Source organism: Miscanthus floridulus, chromosome 2 (assembly GCF_019320115.1).
Source record: "Miscanthus floridulus cultivar M001 chromosome 2, ASM1932011v1, whole genome shotgun sequence".
NCBI lineage: Eukaryota > Viridiplantae > Streptophyta > Magnoliopsida > Poales > Poaceae > Miscanthus > Miscanthus floridulus.
In genome coordinates this window covers 150330966-150341074 of record NC_089581.1, presented here as the reverse complement: position 1 = coordinate 150341074, position 10109 = coordinate 150330966, and the positions used below count along the sequence as shown (strand labels likewise).

Sequence of the window (10109 nt, the reverse complement as noted above, 5' to 3'; positions counted from 1 at the left end):
ATAATTTTTGTAGCCCTAAGTTAGACTGTTTATTAGGGTAACTAAATGTCCTTTGCTTTGGTATATTAAACCTTAATAAGAATAAGAGAATAATATTGATCTATGAAATTTAGCACTTGTTAGGATGAGCTTGACATCTGATTTGATAGAGATGATGGTTAGCTTAGAATCTTAGTCATTAGGGCTAGCTTGTTAGTATAGCATATGTGTTCTTATTTTAAGAATTGTTGTTGCCTAAATACTAAATCGTTGCATCATCATCATCATCGCGTTTATATAGTCAGCGAAAATCGTGACCACCGGTGAGCACGAGTTCGAGGAGATCATCAAGAAGTACGAGGAGGAGATTCTTGTGCAGAAAGAGATCCAGGAGCTGCCACTAACTGACTCAGCTGACACCGCGCCTGCCCAAGGCAAGCCCCGGTGCATAACCTCTATTTTTCATATTCACCGTGTATATATATATACATATATATATATATACATATATATATATATATATATATATGTGTGTGTGTGTGTGTTGTGCATTTACGTTGCAGGAGTTTTATGGAAACCACACACACACACACACACACACACACACACACACACACACACACACACACACACACACACACACACACACACACATATATATATATATATATATATATATATATATATATATATATATATATATATATATATCCTAAGAGTCTTACTAGTGCAGGTTCGAGTAGCTGCTATGCTTAGACTATCGTTAGCATGGGTAACCTGTCGTTACTCATAAGTAGGGAATATTATTATTATTCCCCTGATAAAATGATGGAAAGAAAATGGTGACCAGACATGGATAAGGAATAGGATATTGGTGGGTGTAACAAGTTGTGTTCCGCGGCCAACGGGGCTTAGCTTGGTTACATTATTTTCCGTGTTCGTGTCGATTGAGGACCGTCCGTTACTGTGGATGGTAATCAGGTCACAAACTTATTATCCTAAGCACATACTTGCTTATGGGAACGGAAAGACTCGTTGCGCTTTTGTTGTGGGTTCCAGCTCTTTTCGAACCGACTGATTGGAGGTGGGGAAAGGTGGATGTCTAAGCACCACACTGAAACCGGGTCTTAAGTGTGGGGGCTTGGAGTCCAAATTTGGACGGGGACCTAGACCCCTCGACAGGAGTGAAATAGATTGGTCTTGTTTGTGCCTGGAGTGCAAGCGAGGCGTGTGTTTTAGGGTATCTAGCTGGGATACATTGGTTCGTGAATCGTTGTTTTCGTGAGACGGTATGACTTGGCTATGGTCTAGCACCGTAGTAAGAACTGGAATATGAAAGATGGTAAAATGGTTCTGTTTGCTCAACCCTTGCTTGAAGGTAGAACAGGTGCTTACCTAGAAAGGTTAGCTAATAAAGTAATTATGACTATTAGTAAAACTTGACCTTGAGGACGCACTATTAGTAATGCTTTCTGCAAATAAAAGAAAACAACAAACCATATTGCCTATCATATCTTTGAGAGTCGGAAAATATTCCCATTAGTTGGGTAAGTCTTGCGAGTACGTTGTGTACTCAGGGTTTATTTTACCCTGTTGTAGGTGCAGCTTGAGGAGTTAGCTCTTGTGTGGAGGATTCTTATGGTGGGCTCAGATGGATACGTGTATCATTTCTGCTAGATGATTATTACATTCTGTTGTTTAATTATCGTACTCTGACCTCTGGCATTGTAATAAATATTTTTCAAGACTCTATGTTGTATGAAATGGACTAAGTATTGTAAGCTCGTACTCATTATTGGATTCTATATGTAAAATGTGGATTGTTTCGATTTCTTCCTAGGGGTGTGCTCGAAGGAACTGCCCGTTTAACCTCACTTTTAAGGTGCTTAGTGTATAGAGGAAGACAAGCGCCTCCAAAAATATGTTATCTCAGGCGGAAGACAAGTGCCTTCGAAAATGTGTTATCTCAGGCGGTTCTGCCACAGATGGTCTCAACCAATGGTGGAGTGATGAGCAACTCCAACCTCGTAAGCAAGGTATGCATATTGTTAAAAGAAGCTGACATGCTTTTGCATCCAAGATGGACCTTCTCATGAAGAGAATAGAAGATTGTGAGAAGATGAGCGTTCAAGAAGGCGTACAAGCCATGGATGCTCGTATGACTTGTGAAGCCTGACATTCGCATGACTTACAAGTTTAGGGACCAAAAATGATACAAGAGAGCACGTTTGAGGATCTAGATGGACGATTTGCAAGTTTAGGGACCAGAATGATGTAACCAAACAAGTTCAGGGTTCGGGATGATGTAACCGAATAAGTTTAAGGACTAGTTGTGACTACTTGTGGAGCATATAATAACTAGCCAGAACATATGCAGAGAAATCTAAAATTACCACATGGAGGGGACGACAAGTAGACCATCTATTTCGTCATTTCAACTAGCGATTTTAATAATTGAAAATTAAATAAGTGATATTTAGATATTTTTGTTTCATTTGGCGAGGGAGGTATATTTTCGCTAAATTTTGATTCAGACAACTATTTTGGCAAAAAGAAAATATATATTTTAATAAAAAAACCAAGTACCATCCACGAGTAGCTAGGATAATCTGGCCCATCCGTGTTAACGACTAGGCCAAAGCTGCTGGAAGATATTTAGAAATACCGTACTACTTCTTCATGGGCCAACAGTTCATCTGCTCATGGTTAGTTGGCCCGGCTAGATTTGAGAGTATTCGTCTCAACGGTTTGGCTTCTCTCTCTGATTTTTTTTTTTCAAGAACGTCCAGTGTGCGCGTGTTTACCTTCTGTTTTTCAAGCAGACGTTATATGCAAGGCCAGTTACCGAGTTACGTATTCATCACTGTGACACTGTCCGAAATTATGCAAGTTCAGCAGCACTTATAGTTCCTGACCAATTTCCACTCATAAATGCATGAGACGACGTGCAAGTTTACAGTGAAGCTCGAAAACAACCGCCGGAGTCCAGAGGTGAGTATCCCCTAGCAGGTGAACAGAAAATTAGCAGGCACCAGAAGTCTACGGCAATGCCATATTTCAGGTCACTCTGCATCACGGTCAGTAACGCAAAAGAGTGAATGCAAATGAGGTTGTTGGCTGTTGTCAGCAGCTGAAAACAAACCTGTCACCAAATGCTGTTATCATAACTTCATTCGTTCATGGGTGGACCATGGGAATCGCAAGTTGATTGAAAAGAATTGCAGCAAAAGCAAAAGCCACTCCATAGGATGTAGCAAGAATTGAGGCACATTACAAAAGAGCCTTGATCAAAAGATAAAATTAAAGCATTCGAGTATAGAAATTATTAGGCACCAGCTTTTGATCGATCATTTCCTTTCTTTTCATTATATATATTTATATTATGAACATGATACAAAGAATTAGCAAGAACTCGACATAGCCTGATAGGCCAATAAAAAAAAGGTTAATGGCCTCACACACCAGTTGTTGAGATCACAACTCACCACACTGACACAATCAATTGGGTTTATTGTCACTCATTGCTGTACTCGAGAACAACCTCACAATCTCTCGTGACAAACACCGAGGAAAAAAAAAAGGCAAAAACTGCACGCGATCATTGTAAGTCCCTACTTTGCACCAGCTTGTCTTCCATTTGATGAAAGCCTTCTGCTATCGCTTCTGCTTAAAGGCTGCCTAACAGATCTGTTCGAACCGTTTGCGACTTTTCTCGACGCTGATGGTATTTGAGAATGAATTGGTGTCCTGATGTACATAGAACAAATAATTAGTCTTCAAGTCAAAGAAACGGTTAATATTTTGCAAATGGTCTAGCTTAGCCTGTTATTTGATGTTTCTCTTTTCCGAAACATCTCAAAATTAAAGGTTCGTATAAGAACAGAAGACTTTTAGGCAAATAAAACACACATACTAGTGTATGTTACCATACTAATAGAGTTTCAGCCAAACAGTAAACATGTGATTAGTTAACCTCCGCAAATAACATTGTTAATAGTTGAAATTTCTGTGAACCACATGTATGAATGGAATTCAAATTCTTTTATAACACAATTCAAACTAAGCAAAAGCGAAACTGTATATTCCCAATATCCAAACTTATATTGTGCTAATGTGCTGCCCATGCAAAATTTGGAAATCATAATTCAGAGTGCACTGTTTTTTGTTATCCCTGGTGCTAAAAAAAGGTAATTCACAAATTTATTTGCTGCCCACAAATTTATTTGCTGCTACATAGATGTTTTTAATGTCAAAGACAGTTACCTGGCATCTGAACCATCTCTAAGCTTTATTTGTGGTTTCTTAACCTTTGAACCGCTGTCACTAATTGAGTTATTCATGCTTTGGACATTGAGCTGCCATAGAGCATCTGATTCTGAGGAATCACTTGTTGCCATGTCAATATCATCAGAATCATCAGTATTTGTAGAGTAAAACCGAGGCCTTTGCTGTTCATACTCATGGTCATCCTTTTGTCTTGTGTTATTCCTCTGGTGCTGCTTCTCCCTCATGCCTGAATGATATCTCTGGTAAAAGAAGTCAGGTAAAGCTGCATTGTCACCCTCCCAATCACAGACTGAATTATTGTTGTTCACTACAACCTTATCTATCCAGTCCCCACCAATTGCTTCTCTTTCATCTCCCATCTGAAAACTTACCCTCAAATTGCTATCTGGCCATGAAAGAGAATCATTTGCTGTTAATAAATCCTGGAGATCAAAGCTTGGTTTCTTTTGCCTCAGCGTAGGATTGGCTCTAGCCTGAAAAAGAAACAACTCATGCTTCATGATCATACAAAAATGTTGAAACAATCCTGTTGGAAGCTAGAGTGCCAAGAGTGTTTGATCATAGCTCACTATGCCATGTATCTTTTATTACACAACAATTTGGATTGTAGAGGTTACATATTTTTTAGATAATGTAAGGGTTACATGTAAGACACAATGGAGAGCTTTAGATCATTGTTACCTCTATGTTTCCAACATCCTCCATTGGTTGTCTGAAGTTAGTTTGGCTAGACAGTAGATCACAGCTACCTTGTCGCCTATTTGAAAAACCAGGCGAAGACGTCTTTATGTTAAATGCCTCAGAGTCACGACTCATGATTTGCTCCGATCCTAAATCTTTTGCAGCTAATGCTGATTTAAGTCGAGCAATCTAAGCATGAACAGAGAACATAAATATCTTGAATAGAGAAAGGGAAGTAAGAAATATGATAGCATAACATAAAAGCAGAAATAAACCTGCTCTTTAAGCTCTCTAACTTCTCCAGATTCTTTATTTAGTCGAGCAGCACCAAGTTCAACAGTTGACACACGCTCGGCAAACTTCAAGGTGCTGATGGTTTCTCCTACAGCATCACTTTCTGGGCTTATATGAACAAACATCAAGGTTTTGGCCTGACCTCCTGTTGATAATCAATGTGGACCAATTAAAAAGGAGTTACAGCTATACTCAGCGACCAGCATTAGTGTACAATGAAATAGTAAGAGATTATCTTACCAAGTGAATCTTGGAGAAGTTGTGTTAATTTACTATTCCTGTAAGGTACATGTGAATTCTTTTGGGCAAGCGAAGCAATTACATCCCCTAAGGCTGACAATGATTTGTTTATATGCTGTGCTTCTTTTAACCTTTCTCCAGTGACCTCTGATTTATCAACCCGTTCACTGCCAGCAAGATCAACTAAATGCATGCACCCGCGAAGGATGGTCCCTGATGTCAGATCCCTTCCCTGAACATGAACAGTTAAACAACTGCAGGATTACAAGAAAAATGTGTTACTTTATACTGTTATATGTTGAAATAACTTCCGTGATTCGATTACGCATAAATGTTGCAAAGTTACCTGTGGGAACGACTACTCCTGTCATTTAGTGCAGTGGCACCGACAGCACGATTCTTTTGCCCAACATTCATCAATTCCATGACATCCATTGTTGATGCCACACGAACAAGACTTGCATCCGGCACATTTAGCCCATTTTGAGAGTTATTCCGAATCTCTAATGTACGTATTCGTTAAGAAAAATTAATTTCCTGCGGCAGCATGATTTAACATAACGAAACTGAGACAATTAGACAGAAAACATAATTGCTTCAAGGATATTTTTTGTTGAGACCGTCACTGACAAGGAGATCCCTAACTTGTTCATTGTAAATCTCAATCATTTGCACAGCAATATCATAAATGAAGGTTCCTTTTCTTTGTTCAGCAAGCTTAAATAGATCACCAAGTGCCCGATAGTTGACACCTTGGGTTTGCTCAGTCATGTTCTTGGGCCCACTCTACATAAAACCATTATTAGAAATAAAAATTGATATAAACAGAGAAAGTCAGTGGTACTCATAATTTCTGACACTCTTGCTAGGAAAATATTGATGTGCATTACTCACCATCGTGTATGTCTTCCCTGATCCGGTTTGGCCATATGCGAAGATACAGACATTGTATCCATCAAGAACCGAGCGAATGAGAGGGTGAGTATCTAAGAACACCTCATCTGCACACCGTACAACTATGTGAATCTCCTTCCAATACATAATTGAAAAGGAAGAGCTATTAGTGACACGGTACAATACCTTGTGTTGCTGATGGGCCAAAAACCTTATTGAAGCTAAAAGTTTTTCGGCCTTCCTTTCCAGACTTGGAAGGGGTGACAATGGTTATGTTGCCCTCGTCGATGGAACCCACGGTGGATGGACTTGCTTGTCCAGGCAAAAAGGGACGTACCCTACAATATACCTTGATACTTCCTATATAGATAAGAAACATAGAGAAATTAAGACTGCATTTTCTTCTTCTTTTTTTTGAAAACACCAAACCTTTGCCTATATAGGTTAGAATCTCCATGCATAAATGTTCAATGTAACAAACGCACCTTTAAGATCCTGCACCTGGTTGTATAGCTTTCTATTTTCTTCAAGAACTTTGTGATAACCAGAAGCAGCATGAGCCAAGCTAAACAGGTGCCTTCCTGAAACAAAATTTGCAAATGTGTACTTTTATTATTATTTTCTGTATTAAAGTAGTTCATAAATCACCAAAACTTCTGAAGCACATTAAATATTACCAAGAAGGTTGAGGTCCTCAGAGTACTTCATTTGCATATACTCCATACCAGCCCTTGTAGTTATCAGATCACTCTTAAGTTCCTAGAGACGACAAGACTCGTAAATGTTTAAGTAACCAATACTGAGATGTCAAGGAATAAAGTGAAAAACAGAGAAGTTACCTCAACATTCTTTGACTGCTGTTGTAGAATTGAATGTTGCTTCAGTGCCACTTCTCTTGATGCTTCTTTTTTTGTTTGTTTATGGTTACAGTAAATATCTGTTGTATCCATCTATATAGGAAAATATCAAATAAATGTTTTGGACGTAAGCAAAAAAATAGCAGCGTATTTATCCTAAATTTATTTGTGACAGCAGCAGGAGTCACTTCATGAGTAAAAGAAGAAACGCAATTCGAGCATATACTAAATAAAAGTGATCTGAAACTTGCCTTTCTCCCACTGGTATTAGGAGTGGTCTCAACCAGAACCTTTGATTTCGAAAAGGATTTTGTGTTATCAATACCATTTTTTAGAGCCGCTTTGACCTGCTCCAATGTGTTGAAACTTTGATTATTATATTAGCAACTGCAATCTCAGCATACTGCCATATGTCAGTATGCACAAGGAATCAAAAACAACAGATAAGAAATGGACAAAAGATACCAAACACACCAATTCATTTTGGCTGTTTAGACGATTTTCAAATTCTTCGACAAGTTTGCTCAGCATGGACTCCAAGAGCTACATACAAACAACAGAGTAAGAATATCATGGAACTGGTAATCCCATAGGAGGAAAAACAATAGAAGCGATTAGATAAGTCCATTGAACTGGTAAGTAGCTTACAAAAAAATAGTGAAGCAAATTAGTATACCTGTGGAACTTCATCTGGCCTTTTGTTAGACAAAACTGCACTGACCAACATTTTAAGGGGGCGCGATGTTGACTGCTTGGAACACATATAAAGGGATCAACAAATCAACCAGATTGCAAATAGAAAGAGAAATCAATGCAACTAGGAAGTTAGAGCGTGGAGCTAACCATGTCGCTGGAATCAAAATGAGCGTCGCCATTGAACCCAGCTTCCTCATAGGGCACTTCACCTTCATTAATCGATTGGCTCCTCCGGAACGGCTCAGAGTTCTTCCTCCCGAAGGACTTAATATTCCCCCCGTACTTCCACGGCCCGGTGCCACCGCATTGCTTCCAATCACCGTACGACTTCAGTGCGAGGACGCAGTTCACCACCCTGGCGCTCTTCCCTCCCTGCGCCCAGAAAGGCGAAAAGGCACATCAAGGTCACACAGGCTACACGAGAGTGTGTGTGTAGAAAGCAAGGGTGTGGTGACAAGTTGCTGCAGCTGCAAGCAAAGCCAAGTGGTGGTGTCCCACCCCGCTCGTTTAGACACGAACCTGCTCCAAATCGGAGGCCTCGAAGAACGGCAGGCCGATCTCCTGCGCCGCCACCAGGAAGTTGCGCACGTTCTCGAAGTACTGGAACGCCGACAGCGCCGCGCCGTCGGCCTGCAGCACGGAGTCCGCCGCCGTGTTCACGACCACCTGCACGCACGCGCGTGGCACAACGGGCACCGTCACGACACAGTGGCCACGGCGGCGGGAACGAACGGGACAAATAACGAACACAAGGAGCGCTTGCCTTCGGGACGGCGCCCGGATGGACCCGGTTAAGCGCGCCGCAGAGGATCTGGCCGTTGCGGAGGCCGAGGCGGAACTCCTCCTCGGACGGCTCCTCCGGAAGATCGCGCGCGGCAACCGCCCCCACCGTGCGGCGCAGCCACCCCGCCGCCTCGTTCCTCCTCGCCGCTGCACCCACCAATTGACCCGAGCCAAACAAAATTCAGAAAACCCCGCACGGGCGAGCCCGGCAAAAACCGAAACGAACACAAGCGAGGTGGGGCGTGCGAACCGCACCGGCTTCCTCGGCCCTGCGGGACGCGAGGTCGCGGTCGCTGAGGCGGCACCCGTGCTGCCGCAGCACGTCTTCCACCACGGCGGCCGCAGGAGAGCGAGAGGATCGCCGCCGCCTCCGCCATTCCCTCCACCCCCGAGGCGCGTGCCCGCTGCGCTGCGCTGCTGCGGGCGGTTCGGTTCTGTTTGAAATGGGCGGCGGAGTTTAAGCTGTTGCGCAGTCCATTAATGGGATTATGGGAGCTGCTGGGTTCTGCCTCGGCGTGGTGGTTTTGTGGGACGGGAGTGGTTATAATGGAAGGCGAGGGGAGGTGGGTGCTTTGTGGCCTCTTGGCTCTCCCTGCCTCCTTTTCTTTCAGGCTGCTCTGAGTTTAAAAATGGGTTAATTAGATCATGCCATTATAATTTTTGATGTTAGAAGGAATATCATTATTATTCGTCTGTTTTAAAGCATGTCATTATAATTCTTCGCTTCGTTTCCCACAAAAATGTCACTGAATACGTATGAACACAGCCTGGGCCCAGCTGCAGGCGTATACGAAGACGTATACTTCGCCTCCCCTGTCACTGACACGCGGGCCCCACATGTCATCTTCTTCTTCCTCCTCTCCTCCTCTCTCTCCATCCCTACGCGGCCACGGCCACGGCGAGCAGCAGCAGCAGCACACCGGTAGCCCACGAGCAGCAACCCATCTCCTCCCGCTCCTGCCGCGACCAAGCTCGCCTGACACGAGGACTAGGCCCCCTCTTCCTTCCGCGTCCCCCTACCCTTGCAGCAGTCGCAGCGCCATCCGCACACCTCGGGCGCGCCAATCGCAGCCGCCATGGGCGGCATGCCTCTGAGCTCGCGACCGGCTCCTCTTCGCTCCCTCTCTGCCCTATATAAGCTGGGCCTCGGCACCGCGAGCACACGCCTCCACCGCTCCACCACTGCCCGAGCCCTTCCCCACTCTCCAGCACCCATTTTCGTCGGTACAGCTGCCATTGCCGAGCTCGGTTTGAGCTCGCTGTTCTCCGCGCTCCGGCCGCCTCCGACCTCATTTCCTCCTCCGTCGAGTTCGCAGAGGCACTACGAGTCCGTGAAACCGCTCCTTCGCATCAACCCACGCCAGCAACGCCTTCGCCGTGAGCTCGCCGGAGTTGTCG

General features: G+C 43.3%; 1 pseudogene; it reads right to left on the bottom strand.

The window, feature by feature from the left end:
- Positions 1–3313: 3313 nt before the first annotated feature.
- Positions 3314–9267, bottom strand: LOC136532866 (kinesin-like protein KIN-14F; annotated as a pseudogene).
- Positions 9268–10109: the final 842 nt, after the last annotated feature.